Source organism: Dermacentor albipictus, chromosome 1 (genome assembly GCF_038994185.2).
Source record: "Dermacentor albipictus isolate Rhodes 1998 colony chromosome 1, USDA_Dalb.pri_finalv2, whole genome shotgun sequence".
NCBI classification, from domain to species: domain Eukaryota; kingdom Metazoa; phylum Arthropoda; class Arachnida; order Ixodida; family Ixodidae; genus Dermacentor; species Dermacentor albipictus.
The window spans coordinates 272,207,446-272,225,210 of NC_091821.1; the positions used below are offsets into that span (position 1 = coordinate 272,207,446).

The 17,765-nt window shown below is 50.1% G+C and overlaps 1 long non-coding RNA gene across 1 annotated transcript; it reads right to left on the reverse strand.

The window, feature by feature from the left end:
* Positions 1 to 228: 228 nt before the first annotated feature.
* Positions 229 to 1,467, reverse strand: LOC135915359 (uncharacterized). Its single transcript, XR_011512469.1, has 3 exons — positions 1,426 to 1,467; positions 1,268 to 1,348; positions 229 to 321 (listed from the first exon to the last, which is right to left on the reverse strand). It is a non-coding gene; the product is annotated as an uncharacterized lncRNA (long non-coding RNA).
* Between the last annotated feature and the right edge of the window lie 16,298 nt (positions 1,468 to 17,765).

Here is a 17,765-nt window from a genome sequence, read left to right on the forward strand (position 1 = left end):
TCAAGACCTCATGCAAGTCCGCAATGGCCACACTGAGTGGTGTGCAGACTGCAGAAGCGAATACATCGGGTAGGTACGCTATTACGTTTGTACAAACCGCGCGCTATATGCTAGAACACGTGTGAGCTTTTTGGCACGTAACCTGTGAAGGAATTTACAGCACTGTGGTGGTGTCGTATATTATTAAAGCACGCAGAACACTGTCATCTGCACTTTCAGTTTGGTCTCGTTTGTCATGGTCTCTACTGGGTTGGCCGCGTTTGGCAACCAACTGGCGAGGTCGTTTGACTGCCTGGTTAGCAGACGCCTGCCCTTCACCACCTGCACATTGAAAACAAAATAGATGTTATAGTAAGAAGGGCTGTAGTTCTTTCCCATGCCATCACTGTTGCGAAGATATAAAGTCCTCTCAAAGTGAAAGAGAAAATACACCAGGCCAATTGTATCGTGCAACCACTTAAGAGTACAACATTCAGAACAAAAGCCTACAGCACTCGAACAAGCAGCATATGATGCTAAACCTGCACTCATTGGAAAATGAGGTACTACAGTAGCTATAATGTTCAACTACATGTGCAGTCAAAGCCCGTATAACAGGGCGAGCATGACAGATGCAGGTGTTGTACAGTTGCACAAATTATGACAGGGCACGTAAAATTACCATCCCTACTTAAAGCTGCATCATCAGGACCCCTTTGGTACAAGACAACAACCGCACCTGCATTCCAAGAAATTAGCCCCACCAACTGCAGCTACCTGGTACCAGACCTGTTTCGCTTGTGCGAGGCCATCGGATTGTTGGCGCTCCCTTAGAAAAGAAAACAGTAAAAAAAAAACTAGTGAGAGCGATCAAAATTTTGTTACAAAATACAAGAATAATTAAGCACCTTATTTTCCTCGCCATATGAACGGAAATATTTTGCGCTTTGCCCCGCATAACAGCCCGCACGCAGTTTAGAGCTCAGGAGGCTCAAATGAATTCGTTACGAATGACACCTGCAACACCAGCTCGTAAAGGTAGGTGCGCTGCAAGAACACCTTCGGCGACGAGTAGTCGTTTACGTTTTTGTGGACGCATGCTACGTGACGAGCAGACTTCGGTTTACTTTCATTAGCAATAACGCTCACCAGCAAGGCCTATATACAACTTGTCGTTCACGCTTAATGGTCATTCCGTGCACCAGCTGCAAGTATCGCTAACCGCAAACTCAACTGTTCCGCTTAAGCGTCGGGAGGTCTGCCTGAATGAAAACACGAAAAGGCTTGCCTTTTTGTTATAGCCAAGGCGAAGCACCGGCGCGGGATTCTGCTCTAGTGGCTTGTTGCCCAGAAAGTGCTCGGAGCAAACCTGCGTGTTACATGTATTACGTTTGTAGGGCGCAAAGTTGAACGTGGCACCAAAATATACACAGATCGAATACTCACTCGTGCATTTTCACTGGGTTGGTAGTTCTTCCTATTCACTGCAGCTATCCACCCGTGGCGCAGCTTGGCATTCTTCGTTGCGGATGGAAATCGGCGCAGGATGAAAACACCGCACCGGCACGATTCCCTACGTGTGTTGTGCTCTTCGCAAACAGCGCTAAGCAACCTGCTCCTTTTCCGCTGGTTGTTTTGGCATCCAAACACGACGCAATGATGCCCAGATGACTTCTTCTGCTTTCGATCCGTGTGAACGGGCACATTTCCACACTTTGGAGCCCTAGAGCTGGCGCTTGCCATGTCTACTGGTCGCCGGCGAACACACTTTGGCAGCCCAGTACAAAACGGCGCCGGTCGACCGGGCAACCCGGGTGCGAGAGTATGCGTTCGGTTAGTCTGGGTGCGAGACTGGCGTGTTCTGGTCTATAGTCGGGCGCACCGGCGCAGCTAACGTAGCCGGCGGCTTCCAACGCGCCCCGACGGGCCCGGCGCCGATTTGGCTCCGGAGCCATTCGCGCGTCGAAGTCGGCGGAACTCTCGCACCACAATGCATTGCGCGCGAAGAAAAAGGCGCCAACACAACTCCGCAGACGGCTTTTGCGGACGGCGCGCGACTTGGCGAACCTTCTGCGCATGCTCCGAAGATAGCAGCCTACGGCGCGCGCGTTGAAGTATTGCAAGATATAGTCCGGCGTAACGCGCGCGCGCGGCCACGCGCGGCGCGGTTAAGCGACGTCGGTGAAAAGCGCGCACTCTACAGTCCGGCGTCACGGCGTAGCCGGCGTGCCCAGGCGCGCTTGGCGAGCACAACGCCGCCGGCGCGGACATAGAGCGTGTTCTATTTCACGCGGCTGCCGCTAGACCAGAATGCACTGCGCGCTGCAGCGGCAGCGACCAGAAGGCACAATGGCGGCCTGCGGTGCGCGTACTGACAGTGCGGCTGTGGTTTTTTCAACATCCGTGTGGGATGACAGCGCGAGTGAGGACGCCTGCTTGAAGCGATTTGCAACCTTCCATGTGTATACGATGTGAAACGCATGGACTACCGCGACACAGAGCGCAAGAACAACGCATGGGAAGCTATACGAAAGCAGTGTGGTCTCGCCACAGGTAAGCTGCATTTCGCAGCTCCTGTACTAGCTGGTGGTAGCCGCCGAGTTGAGGGCGCTTGTCGAATAGCTTTCGCATGTACATACATGGTCCGCTTACGTTTTTGACGTAGCCGAAGTACTAGCAATATGAGTGCGATGTTCTGGCTGTCAGGCACGGTGGCCGCATTTCGATGGGGGCGAAATGCGAAAAACACCGTGTGCTTAGATTCGTTACACGTTAAAGAACCCCAGGTCAGAAAGAAAGTGGTTTTCGCACGTAAAACCATATGTTTTTTTTTTTTTGGCTGTCAGGACAAGTTAACGCCATCCCGCAAAAGTTTTCATTTTAGCGCACAAACAGCGCGCGGAACGAGAAGCGCGCGCGCTACCCGAACGGCGCGGGTATATGCTAGACGCGCATGCGCCATGTAAACAGCTGTTTGCCGCGGCGGTGAAGTTGCGCTCCCGGACGCACAGATGGCGCCAGCCTCGAGCTGCGCGCGCACGCCGAACTCTAGACGAAGCAAATTTCTTGCACCCCTGGCGTCGCTAGCGCAGCGTATCCGACTTCGCCTGCCGCGGCCTGGCGCGCCGAGAACGCCGGACTATATCTTGGCCTTTAGCGGCGAGAATTAGGAGTGGCGCCCTCTCGCGAGTGACGTCACGGCCAGGACGCCGCTCGCTCCGGATCGCTCGGCTGCCGCGCGCGCTCGTTCCCTTCGTGTATGCTTGGGGTATGGGTGGCTCGAGCCGTATATTGAAGAATACGTCGGCTTCTTTCAGCTGCCATACCTTAACCACAGTTTCTTCTTCAAAAGCGTGTGAGTCGAGAAACTTTGCGGCTTGGATATCGCAAGCTAAGTAGCGTTAAAGGGGTCTACTAGGTTTTGCAATGCATATATGCGCCTTGTCTATCGGTAAATTTTGACTAAAAAAAGAATATCTGCAAATTCCACACGCGAAGTTGTGTATGATGCTTCGCTAAACACTTAACATTCCTTTAGTATTTAGCTATGAAAGGCATTGCATTTTAAGTGGAAGAAAAATTTGGTAATTGGCGTCAAAATGTTATCCGATGTTAGAAAGACACTGCCCAGCGAAGCTGTCATCATGATTCCTATTACTCTGGTGTCTTGTTCTATTCAAATATGGCCATTCATTAATGCGTAAAAAAATAGTTAGGCGCGCATTTCTTATGGAAAAGTTTGCTGCTACTTTCATCCCCTTCTTAAACAGGCCTCCAAAAAACGAATTGCTCATGGCTGCTAACACGACGGCGGGTCATGTAGAGTATTTACATAGTTAATTCACAAACACCATAGTAGCAATCACCCGAGAGAAAAGTTTCGTTGTTAAGATCGAGAGCCACTCAATTGAAAGTGATGAAATGTTTCATAGTGGCCCTCAGTAGCCTTTATCGACAATATGGCACACCCCTGGCACGTAACGGTAGCAAACGACTGTCCGTATGGCGAGGCACGCTATGTTCGCGAAACCCATCAGTTCACTACAACTTCGAATTAAAACCATAAAGCATTTTTTTACAGCGCCAACTGGAATGGCTAAAGTATTCTCGAGCTACTACACCGCAGCTTAGATTGCCTACAAAAGGAAAATTCAAGCACCTTCTGTCTCACGATGTCTCGATCCAGCGTTATTTAATAATACAAACGGATAACAATTCGCTTCGTCGGCACATAAAAGAGAACCTTGCAGGCTAAATTAAGTTTGCTCCAATCCAATCGCAAACATTCATAAAGAAAGCACCACAAGCCTTGCATATACTTTCACTTGATTTCTGACACTCCACCGGGGGAATTTCGATATCTTGAATATGTCCCATACTACTAGTCGTTGACGCTTCGACTTCTTTCCGGCTGCAGCTATGCGGTCCAACAGGCATGCTTCACTAAAAAAATTGGGCCGAGCAGCCTGTGTCAGTTCGCCAAACAGATTCGTCATGTATATTCCTCAAGCAACAAGCACCAGTAAATTTCTCAAGTGAGTTTGATTCGATTTGATTTATTAATTTTCATTTACACACACACATGTACAGAGGAGTGGTAAATGGAGGTGGATGAGGGAAAAAAGCCGCACAGACGCGGCTTGAGGTAACCTCACCCCCTTAGGTACAATATAGCTGCATGGGGTAACACATCAAGCGCCATATAAATTACATTTATATAGTGGCCATAAAACATTGCAGTTATACAATATATGAAAGAACAGTGAAATATTTGCACAATAACAATGCGAAACACACTACGGCATTGAAATAAATAAATGATATACACTAGGTAACATAGACAAAAAAAGAGGAACATAACATACATTATTAATCATTAACAAACGCGCTCTAAAGAGGTGAGTTGAACGTGTAGCACGGAAAAGGGAATATATATTGGTACACTCCTATTTGTACTCTGTAAATAGCTGTAAGCCTTCATTAACTTTACTTCAAGTTTCCGCCGCTTAAAAAAAAAACACGTGAAGAACCGCCTAATGTTGACAAGCAGGTAAAGAAGCAAGTGAGGCGTGTAGAATCTGAGCTCCAGTATTAGTTAACTCCCCGGGCTACTGCCGAGCGTTTCTGTGAGGAAATGCAAAAATTCGATATTATACCATGAACTACTACTCTTCGTGAGCAAACCTGTTTAAGCGGAATAAAATCAACGTGACTGCTGTAGAAGTCATAGCCAGCTTTGTGACATACTTGTTGCACCGCGGCAGGTATGGTATCATAACTGGATTCCTATAGGCTATGCTTTTGCGATTGTCTATCTGCGTATGAAAAACTCGCAATGGGCTGGTCTGCGTCGCTTCGGCTGGCATTGTAGCGTTGCCTTCGAGAGCTGCATTGTTGTCTAAGAAATTAGCTCTTTGAATAAATGTTCGCAAAGGAAGACGTCGTAAAAATATATTTGAGACGACCACCATAAGTATACAAGCAGAGAGAACGAGGGCGAACAAACGAAAACACCGCAGAAAGTGCCCGGACAACGCCCGAACTGTAGCAGACGACAGGCGCGAGTCCATGCCCTGACGTCACGCGAGCGGCGCTCGCAGCGCCGCCCGTGTTCGTTCTCGGGGCTAATAGTCGGGCGCACCGGCGCAGCCAACGTAACCGGCGGCTTCCAACGCGCCCCGACCGGCCCGGCGCCGATATGGCTCCGGAGCCATTCGCGCGTCGAAGTCGGCGGAACTCTCGCACCACAATGCATTGCGCGCGAAGAAAAAGGCGCCAACACAACTCCGCAGACGGCTTTTGCGGACGGCGGGCGACTTGGCGAACCTTCTGCGCATGCTCCGAAGATAGCAGCCTACGGCGCGTGCGTTGAAGTATAGAGGGGATGGCATCTCGGCTGGCGCAGCGCAACCGACGTAGCGTGACGGACCGCGAACGACGCTCGCCCGCGCGCCGATAACGTCGGACTATAAACGGCCCTTTAAGGTGCTAATCTAGCCTCCCTTTGCTCCGATGTTTCGGCAGGCAACTTTGCCTTTGCTTGAGATTTCGAAGCCTGCCATCTAGTTATATCTACTGGATTACTGGATTCAGCCTGTCGCTTGCGCTGAAGCGCACGCACGTAGCCGGCGTCGCTCGACGCCGGGCGCGTCGGAGCGCGTTGGCCGCGTCCGGTTACGTTGGCTGCGTCAGTGCGTTTGAACCAGCGGTCGAAATATAAACGATGTTCTCGCCAACGTGACGTAACGCGTGCGCGCGCTCACGCAGCGTGAGTCACGCTACGTCGGACTATATTTAGCCCTTAAACCCTTGCCTAGTCACGCGGTACCGCAGCGGCGAGGCTCCGAGCGAGCGCCGCTGCGACGCCCCTCCGCAGCGGATCACGTGACGTGACATCACACCTGCCACACCAGCGCTCCGGTGGCTCAAGGTCACTGCAACGCAATGAATGTCCTTGCTGGACATGGCTCAGTAGAGCTTTCGCTTTAAAAAAATGATCGCCAATCCACACTGTGAAGGTGGTTGGCTGGTCCTGAGTCCTGCCGAGCCTGATCACGACGCCGTTGTGCATATTGACGTTGCTGTCCCCGTCGCCAGTCATCGTGTCCACGCTGCCCTTCAGGAGTCCTAATTAACTATGCGTAACCTTCCAATATAGCTATCAAATTCGCAACACAAATGAAATCAGTTGCTAGACGCGTTTTTTTACATAGGAAAGTATTGCGACGTCACTCCCTACTTCGTATGCTACAGTTTCCGCCTCCCGGCAACTGCAGCTTATGCAACCGTAATCTTTACCGGGAAACGCTTGCGGTGAACGCCATGTGCGAAAGCAAGCTTTCTTGTTCTTTTTTTTTTTTATAGCGTAAGCATTTCTATGCTTACCCAACAAGAAAAACCGTCCGTTCCATAAGACGATCGCTTTCAAGATATAGCCAGCAGCAGCGAGCGATTTTGCCTTGGTGCTGCCTGTCGCTTCTCCGCGAACGAAGAGGTGACAACTGTTGGAATCCCACCGATGGCACCGGTTATTGGAATCTCAGTGCTGACGCCCGTTATTGCAACTGGGTCGCAAGCCCCAAGGGTAGCGTTGGCCTGGCGGCCTGGGGCACACTGGAAGCATCCGAAGGTCCCGGCAAAGCATGAGTCGACTGCTAACAGAACAACTTGTTTATTCTAGCATCGCAAAAGAGCGGCCGGTCAGGTCGACCGAAGTGGAGAGACGGGAGAGCACGTTACTCAGCAGAAGAAATCGGAGCCTCTCTCCTGGCGTCCGGGGGCAGCTGCTCTTATACTCTTGGCGTCGCGGGCAAGAAGGAAGGTCACGAGATGACACCACGTGACAGCGAGGCACGGACGGACTGAGAGACATGTAGAGACAAGGAGGTGACGCATCAGCCGGGCCGGCGCCGGTCAGACCTCCTCGCTTCACACTGGGGGAGCTCCTCTCCCCAGCTGCCGCGCTTTGACAAGCGTGGGCACACACACACACACGAAGACACGTGGCACTGAACATGCCGGGACGCGCTCGGCGGGGATGCATCGCGGCCGCTCCGAACGAGCCAAAATGTCCGCCGCTTTGAACGAAGCTCCGGCGTACGTTGCATCCGCGCCGGCTTTACCGCGCGTCGTAGGCGAAACGTAACAGACCGCCCCGCCGGGGGAGGGAGATCCCGATGGTCAGGGGACTGCATCCGCTGTCCGGAGGGATGTCGCTCGATGATGCTCATAACCGAAGTCGGTCGTCCCTCGGCGTTTCTTGAGCGCAGCGCACCGAGAAGGCCTCGTTCTCACGTTCAGGTTCACACAGGACACTGCAAAGTGACTTCGGGAGAGTTCTCATTTTTCTCTCGTTCCCAGCAAGCGTTAGAACTACGCCGAAACTCAGCCGCTCAGTCAGCAAGCACGGCACAACCCTCACTAAGCCATGTCAGGCTCTTTCCCCTTTTATACTACTGCCTAGTTCCTTACAGTAGTCTAGCAGCACTCAGAACGCGTCCACAAATCGGAAAATTGCACTAGAAAGCACATCATCACTTTGAAACACTACACGAAAACAATATGTTAAAAATCCTGCCTCAGGAAGAAAAACATCAATAACAAACAATTTTGAGGCTGATTCCCACGTTAGGGGCTTCGACTCAAGCCATCGGCGTTACCGTTGAGACTCCCCTTTTTGTAACGCACCTCAAAGGAATGTTGTTGCTAAGCGAGGCTCCAGCGCAGGAGGCGGCCATTTGTGGAAGAGATGGTCTGCAGCCATTGGAGAGGGCAGTGATCCGTTTCGAAGCATGCGAAGCGGAGATCGCAGCGAGCGACCGTACACTAGCTCAGCTGGCGAAAACCCCGTAGCCGCATGCGGCGCGGTCCTCAATGCAAACATCACCCCAGGCAGACACAGCTCCCAGTCAGTTTGATGTTCAAAACACAATGCTCTCAACACGCGCTTCATGACGGAGTGGAGCTTCTCAACGGAATTCGACTGGGGGTGGTGCACTGAGCTGTGTAGCAGCTTTACCCCGCACCTTTCGAGAAAGGCTGTCGTCAAAGCGCTAGTAAACACTGTGCCCTGATCTGATTGGATTTCCGCAGGAAAACCAACTCGCGCAAATATGGACAGTAGTGCATTGACTATCTCAACTGAGCTGAGTTCTTTAAGCGGCACTGCTTCAGGGAACTTTGTCGCTGGGCAGATCACAGTCAAAATGTGTCTGTACCCCGTGGCTGTTACCGGCAGAGGTCCCACTGTATCAATAACGAGCCGTCTAAAAGGCTCCGTAATGATAGGTACCAACTTCAACGGCGCCCTCGATTTGTCCCCTGGTTTGCCCACCCGCTGACAGGTGTCACATGTCTTCACAAAGTGGTCTGCGTCTCGAAAACACCCTGGCCCAGGCACGTACCCAGGGGGGGGCCCGGGGGGGCCCGGGCCCCCCCCGAAATTATATGGCATACCCCCCCCCCCCCCTCCCCGCCCACGCCACCACTACTCACACATTCCTAAAGCGCCGTCAGATCAATGTTGAGACTTGGCAGTTGTTCATCGGTCAGCATTATGCTGCCTTTTTCACCCCTTTTAGATGGCGGTAGTTATCGGCATCTCTTGTAATGTGAAGGACAGTTTTCTCATAGATTCCGCACCCGCGCGATCAACTCGAGATGCGTTCACTTGTCACCATCTATTCAACCATCCCGCGCATAGCTGTTGCTTTTGTTAGTTCAACCTTCTTTGTTTAGGCTGGTCCTTGGACCAGGAGAGGGATGCGGCTGTTACTCCGCTGGTCCGTACTCTCATGGTACGAGTTGCGGCCGGAGAAAACGCCAACTGCGTTTAACTTATCCCTTTGCTTCATTATTTCCTTGAGTTACGGCTCGCTGCGACGCTGGAAGATGCCCGGAACCATATACACTTGATATGGGTTAGATAAGGTGGGAAATAAAATAATGTGAAAGAGCGTCCATCATGAAACCCTGCAATAATCCTTAAACCCATAAGTAAGATGACTGTCGCCCGTTACCTCGTCTGTTTTTCCCTAATTGTATAGCACCTTTCGAGCAAAATTGGCAACTGGAAACAAAAATCGCAAAAAGTTGAGAAATTAAGCGATCTACTAAAGAAGAGAGCCAAGGCAACAACCAAACTGCAAGCAAAAGCGAATAATAAATAAGTTAACCGTTGTTTATGAGAATATGTATGGATCAACATCTTTTTATTTAGAAAGGAAGTAGAGAAAACGCCGCCGGAAGTGGAGAACAATTACTTGTTTTGAACCGCCTCACGTAGCCACTTCTCTGCTGTGCTTATGTGGGTGTTTTTCTAACCTTTCGCGGTGAGCGCAGTACGTCTAGAATCGCAGAGTCCTGCGCTCTACGCGGTTGTATGGGACTGGCGGCCGCACAGCGTTACGCAATTCGCGGAGCTGTCAAAGCTGATTAACAAGGCGAAAATAACTGATATTCGAAACTATAACATGAGAAAGACTGAAGAAGCCGTAAAAAATGAACGCAACCTGAAATCAGTAAAAAAGAAACCTGGCATAGGACAAACCATGATGTATGCACTAAGAGATAAGAAGGATAATATCATCAGCAATCTCGAAGATATAGTAAAAGCAGCGGAAAAATTCTAAGCTGACCTGTATACAGTACCCAGAGGAGTCACGATAGCTCACTTAGAAACAGTAATGAACAGGATACAGAAACTCTCCTATAACTAGCGATGAGGTCAGAAGGGCCCTGCAAGACATGAAACGATGAAGAGCGGGAGGAGAAGGTGGAATAACAGTTGATTTAATCAAAGATGGAGGAGACATAATGCTTGGAAAACTGGCGGCTCTTTATATGAAGTGTCTATCGACTGCAAGGGTACCAGAAAACTGGAAGAATGCAGATATTATACTAATCCACAAAAAAAAAGGAGACGTTAAAGAATTGAAAAATTATGGGACCATTAGCTTGCTCCCAGTATTATATAAAATATTTACCAAAATAATATCCAATAGAATGAGGGCAACACTGGATTTTGTCAACCAAGGGAACAGGCTGGCTTCAGGAAGAGATACTTCACACTGGATCACATCCATGTCATCAATCAGGTTATCGCGAAATCTGCAGAGTACAATAAGCCTCGCTATGTGGCTTATATAGATTACGAAAAGGCACTTGATTCAGTAGAGATACCAGCAATCATAGATGCACTACGTAATCAAGGAGTACAGAACGCTTACGTAAAAAGCTTGGAAAATATTGCTACATTCGTGTGGTATTTGTTTGTTTGAACGAGGTGCGTAGGCGCCATAACTCCAAAAAAGAGGAGGAAGAACGAACTGGGCTCGCGCTGTGAATCTAACCGGTCAGCGCTGCAACCGTTGTTGTAAATATAATCTGTAAATAGTTTCTCGTCTTACCGACCGTCCTTCGCGTAAGAATATCTACAGAGGTTCTAGAGCTACCTTAATTCTACACAAGAAAATCAGGGAGATACCTATGGAGAAAGGGGTCAGACAGGGAGACACAATTTCTCCAAAGTTATTCACTGCGTGCTTAGAAGAATTCAAGCTATTAAACTGGGAAGGCTTAGGAGTAAAGATCGACGGCAAATATCTCAGCAACCTTCGGTTTGCCGATGACATTGTTCTATTCAACAACAATGCAGACGAGTTACAACAAATGATTGGAGACCTTAACAGAGAGAGTGTAAGAGTGGGGTTGAATATTAATATGCAGAAGATGAAGATAATGATAAATAGCCGGGCAAAGGAACAAGAGATCAGGATCGCCAGTCGGCCACTAGAGACTGTGAAGAAGTATGTTTACCTAGGTCAATTAATCACAGGGAACCCTGATCATAGGAAGGAAATTCACAGAAGAATAAAAATAGGTTGGATCGCATACGGCAGACATTGCCAGCTCCTGACTGCAAGCTTACCATTATTATTGAAAAGTAAGGTGTGCAATCAGTGCATTTTGCCAGTGCTGACATATGGGGCAGAGACTTGAGAGCAAGTTAAGGACCGCGCAAAGAGCGATCGAACGAAGATTGCTAGGCATAACGTTAAGAGAGAAAGAGAGTGGTTTGGATCAGAGAGCGAACGGGTATAGACGATATTCTAATTGACATCAAGAGGAAAAAATGTAGCTGGGCAGGTCATGCAATGCGCCGGTTAGATAACCGTTGGACCATTAGGGTTACAGAATGGGTACCAAGAGAAGGGAAACGCAATCGAGGACGACAAAACACAAGGTGGAGCGATGAAATTAGGAAATTCGCGGGCGCTAGTTGGAATCGGTTGGCGCAGGACAGGTGTAATTGGAGAGCACAGAGAGAGGCGTTCGTCCTGCAGTGGACATAAAATAGGCTGATGATGATGATGATGATGATGATGATGATGGAGGGGGTGGGCCCCCCCCGAAAAAAAATCCTGGGTACGTGCCTGCCCTGGCCAATAGTACTCTTGCAAGAGACTGTCTTTAGTTTTCTTAACTCCTAGGTGTCCGGACCACGAACCCCCATGCTACAAGCGCAACAGATCCTGACGATAGCATTGAGGCACGATCAGCTGATCGAACTCCACTCCCCTGCGGTCTAGATACTTCCGGTACAGGACCCCACCTCTTTCCACAAAGCGAGCATTTTTCTTGGCGATACCTTCCTTGACAATGCAGCGTATGTTTTCTAGGCTGCCATCCTTCTTTTGCTCGGCTATCAAAGCCGACCGGCTGACTTTTAGCAACCTATTAAGTCCGTATGACGTAGGCGCGATGAGCAAATCTGCAGATAGCTCTTCTAACTTTCCCGCATTGGGAATTTCCTCTCCAGTATCTGGTGCCTTTAACGCTACAGACTCAATTTTATTCAGTTCGGGGGTGCTCTGAATATCAGCTTGCTGCGCCTCTGACCCTTTCTCATCGTTCGACAACGTCGGCCCCGCAACTACCGCCTTTGCAGCGAGCTCCCGAACCTTCGATCTGGTTAAGGCCTGAACGCTAGCCTCACCAAACAAAAGCCCCTTCTCGCGCAGGAGGTGATCGGACCTGTTCGAAAATAGGTACGGGTACTGGGGGGGCAGCATAGATGACACTGCCGCCTCCGTCTCAAGTGCTCCGAAAGGTCCTTCAATAAGCACTTTTGCTACGGGCAGACACACGCTATGAGCTTCCACGGCTTGCTTGATCCATGCGCACTCGCCCGTGAACATATCGGGTTCTACGTAAGAGGGGTGAACCACATCCATCGTAGCTGCGGAATCGCGAAGCACTCGGCACTCTTTCCCGTTCACGAGGAGGTCTCGCATGTAAGGCTCGAGAAGCTTCATGTTCTCGTCAGTGCTGCATAATGACAAAAACACGACTTTTGTTTTTGTTTCTGGACACTGCGCCGAAAAGTGACCCGGCTTCTGGCACGTATAACACACGCGCGCTTGCCTCGCCTCGAACCGCTTTCTGCGTTCGGCTTCGGCTGCCGCCGTCTCCTTACGTTCGGTCGGACTGCTTTCACTCGCGTCCGCACTACGTGTGTCCCCCTTTGCTCTCATGGGCGTGAACTTCGGCCTCTCAAACTTGGAGCCAAATTCACCCTTTTGACCGTCCTTAGCTCCGCGAGCCCGACGCGTCACAAACTCTTCGGCAAGCTCAGCGGCTCTAGCCACCGTACTAACGTCTGGCCTATCCAAGACCCAGTAGCGCACGTTCTCAGGTAACCGACTATAAAACTGTTCTAGCCCGAAACACTGCAGAACTTTCTCGTGGTCACCAAACGCTTTATCTTCTTTGAGCCACTCCTGCATGTTTGACATTAGCATGTAGGCAAACTCTGTATATGACTCACTTTTGCCTTTCTCATTTTCTCGAAACTTCCGACGGAACGCCTCCGCTGACAGCCTGTACTTTTTTAGCAGACTCGATTTCACTTGGTCGAAATCCTCTGCCTCCTCTCTATTCAAGCGAGCGACTACGTCGGCAGCCTCGCCGGGTAACAAAGTGAGCAAGCGCTGTGGCCACGTTTACCGAGAGAACCCCTGCTTCTCGCACGTTCGCTCAAAGCTAACCAGGAACAAACCAATGTCCTCTCCAAGCTTAAACGGCCGCATTAGGTCAGTCATTTTGAACAATACTCGTTCTCCTGCACCGTGTGCCTGACTTCCATTACGAGCGCGTTCCATCTCCACCTCGAGACGCTTCATTTCCAAAGCGTGTTGACGGTCGCGCTCTTCTTTTTCTTTCTCTTTTCGTTCAAGCTCATCTTTCTCTTTTCGTTCTCTAAGTTCGCGCTCCTGTCTTTTTGCCGTCTCCCTCTCCTCAATGGTCTCAAGGCATTCCGACAGCTCGTCATCCTCAGCTTCTAACTTAAAAATAGCCCTCAGCAGTTCTGGTTTTCTGAGTTTGTCTGAGACATCCAGACCCAACTCTCTTGCAAGCTCCAACGATTTCGGTTTGCGCAACGACTTCAAATCCATGGCTGCTCTGAATGCTGCTTTCTCTACTGCCTACTATTGTCTTGCCGCAAACTAACCCGGCAGCAACGACAACCACAATTACCAGCTCTGTTTCTGACACTAACAAAAGCCTGGCAAAACTCAGAAGAAAGTCCCGCACTCACCAAACCTCGCAGCCAAGAATTCAGCGCAGTCGTTCCGCTGCAGGCAACCAGTCATCACACAGGGCTCGTTGCACTGCTCCCGGATGGTCGTTGTGCTGCTCAGCATACAGTCAACCGCATATCTTCGCTGCTGGCCTCCATTGTCGCGATCTCACCGCTGGCAACCAGCTGTTGGAACCTCAGTGCTGACACCCGTTATTGCAATCGGACCGCTGGCACCCGTTGTTGCAAATGGGTCGCAAGCCCCAAGGGTAGCGTTGGCCTGGCGGCCTGGGGCACACTGGAAGCATCCGAAGGTCCCGGCAAAGCATGAGTCGACTGCTAACAGAACAACTTGTTTATTCTAGCATCGCAAAAGAGCGGCCGGTAAGGTCGACGGAAGTGGAGAGACGGGAGAGCACGTTACTCAACAGAAGAAATCGGAGCCTCTCTCCTGGCGTCCGGGGGCAGCTGCTCTTATACTCTTGGCGTCGCGGGCAAGAAGGAAGGTCACGAGATGACACCACGTGACAGCGAGGCACGGACGGACTGAGAGACATGTAGAGACAAGGAGGTGACGCATCAGCCGGGCCGGCGCCGGTCAGACCTCCTCGCTTCACACTGGGGGAGCTCCTCTCCCCAGCTGCCGCGCTTTGACAAGCGTGGGCACACACACACACACGAAGACACGTGGCACTGAACATGCCGGGACGCGCTCGGCGGGAATGCGTCGCGGCCGCTCCGAACGGGCCAAAATGTCCGCCGCTTTGAACGAAGCTCCGGCGTACGTTGCATCCGCGCCGGCTTTACCGCGCGTCGTAGGCGAAACGTAACACAACACAGCGCTCACGAAGCTCTCAGTACACGCCACAACCTGCCCCCTTTCGCAGATTGCTTTCAAAATAGGGCCCCCGCGTCACTCTCTAGCGCAAAGCGGCGAGAATACAGCCCGCGAAGCTATCAGCAGTCGGCTCTCTCTGTCCGCATAGCAGATCGCTTTCAAGATATGGTCCGCGCGGCTAATAATGGTTCGACACGGATGCATAAGGCGCGAAAGAGCGATACCGGCTTGATCGAAATGTCATCAGCGTACCTGGCGCCGTCACCTACAGTAGTTTGCTTGCCTCTTCAATTCACCTTGCGTCGCTGTCCGCAGCAGTCTATTTTGCTGCAGCGCTGTCGTTTATACTGAACGGTTCGAGTTTCATATCATTGATAACGACACCGGGCTACCTGGAGATCAGCAAGGGGCAAAATGATTACGTATACTTACACAACTCTCAGAGGAGTTTCTGCGTGAATTTTTTTTCTTTCCCCTGCAAAGCCGGCGCCGCCAGATTAGGGTGCCTAGATGTCCTTAGGGTGCCTCGATGGGAGGGGAGGACATCCCTAGAATGCGTAAGGATGGATGGATGTTATGAGCGTCCCCTTTGGTACGAGGCGGTGGGTTGCGCCACCAAGCTCTTGGATGGATGGATGGATGCATAGAGTTTCTCACTATAACACCTAGAGGGTAATCTGGCGCCACCGTCTATGGGAGTTTCTTAAGGGGGCACCGTGCCGTCATGGGAATGACGGTATATGTGTCTGCGAGGCTCGTGTTGGCTGGTGTTGTAATAGGCTTCGTCTAAAACGTAGATATGGCTACGCAAATAACGCGTTCTCAAAGTAAAATCTTCATAAAATGTTTCCATTCACGCATATTACATCTTTACTCACCCACGATGGATGACCAAGCGAAGAAAAGCAAGAACAGACGACCAACTGTTGCAAAGCGAGCGCGAACCTTGTCGTCTGTCCTCCAACTTTAGCGGCCCGCTGATACTTTTTACGTAACATGTATAGTCGTACACACAATAACAAGTTCTCATAGTTAAACAAAACATGTTTTTGCGTAATAATAAAGCTAAAACAGCTTTTCACGTGCTGTTCTAGTAGAAAATGAATCATTGTGACAGACGGAACGGTGCCTACCAAGTGCGTCTTCAAGGTGTCCTGTCTCTACGAGAACGATGCCAATCCGAATCCACAATATACCGGCATTCCCATCCATACCACAGCGCAGCAGCGCCAGATTTCCCTCTAGGTAATGTAGTGAGAAACTCTATGGATGGATGGATGGATGGATGGATGGATGGATGGATGGATGGATGGATGGATATGAGCGTCCCCTTTGGAACGGGGCGGTGGATTGCGCCACCAAGCTCTTGCTATTATACTGCCTAATGTCCTACCTAGGTCAAACAATAAAAAAGAAAAAAAGCACTATGAACTACCAAACCCAAATTTTCTGATCCCCTGTTGCGAACTTTGCTTTTGTACGACTCCGTCTTCTGTCGTTTCCCTATTTTCTTCCACCAATCCTCCAATCGGCTCTTACTAATGCCTATTGCGGACATGTTTACCACTGCTCCCGCTGAACCAAAGGGCTTCAAGGAGGCCAGTGGTGCCTAAATCGACCGCTGGTTAGACGTCTTCATTTTCTAATAAAACATGCTCCATAGTTTGCCTAGCTTTACCGCAGCAAGCACATGCTTCTTCTTCCTTCTTATATCTCGCTTTATAGGTGCGTGTTCTAAGGTGCGAGGAGGCGAGCGCCATCTGGTGGTACTGCAAGAAACCCAGCGGCGCACGCCTTCCGCTGTGATTGGTAGAGTTTTTGGCTACGGAGACGAAGAAATCCCGAGATCTTAGTCAAATACAGCTTCGCTGCAAAAGTACCGCTGAAGTGTAATCGCTTGCTCTTGTAAGCGCGTAAGTATGAAAATTGCTAAGGAAAGTGACGGAACGAGCCATGATAGTGGCTCCGACGATGTATAAGGTGCGATCCGGCGTCCTACTTGCACCTGTAACCACGCACCAGTGATTTCAAAGAAGCTACGGTGGCAACTCACGTTGGATTGCATGCCGAAACAACGACAAACTGCCTGGATATCGCCATACGATAGCGAGGGGCAAAATACCCCCCCTCAAATTTCCATTGGCATTTCGTCGAGTAGTAAAGCAATTAGGTCAGTTAGGTCAGTAAAGCAATTAGGTCGATTAGGTCAGTTTTTAAAGTTTGCTAATTAAACGTATTCGTGTACAATGAACAATAAATACTGACTGTGACAACCACGAACACCCATCAACATACACTGAACGCGGTTCGTGTAATGCCCTCATTTTTTTTTTATTCTTGGTGATAATCAGGTGGCATCGCAGAGTACCACGGAATAAACGTGAAGTTACTTTGTTGGTCATTGCATGTTTGCCAGTATTCCACATAACTTGGCGGAAAGATATAAAGAAAGGACTAGTGACGTTTATCAAAAGAATAAAGGGGGAAAAGTGTTCAGTGACTTTGCTATCAGCATCCCCGATTAATATTTTGCACAACCTCGATTATTAGGGCTGCCCCATAAAGGCAACGCAAAACAGCGACCAATATTTTGAATTCCAAACAATGGTTTCTTAACGTTTTCGGACTCGATCTACGCAAGTCGCATCGTGAACATCATTGCCGTTAATGGGGGTCTTGCGCTGGAGTTTGAGGTATAGTAGCGGCGCCTGGTGGCGGTGCGGGAAACGACATCTGGGTCGTACCAGCTTGGGTCGCATTGAGCCCTGGCTGTGGCGAAGCACGTTTCTAGGCCGAGTTTTGCGTCGATTCGCACTTTTTTCTGCCCTGTTGCGAGTGCGAAAAGGCTCGTCACTTCTCACAGACCAC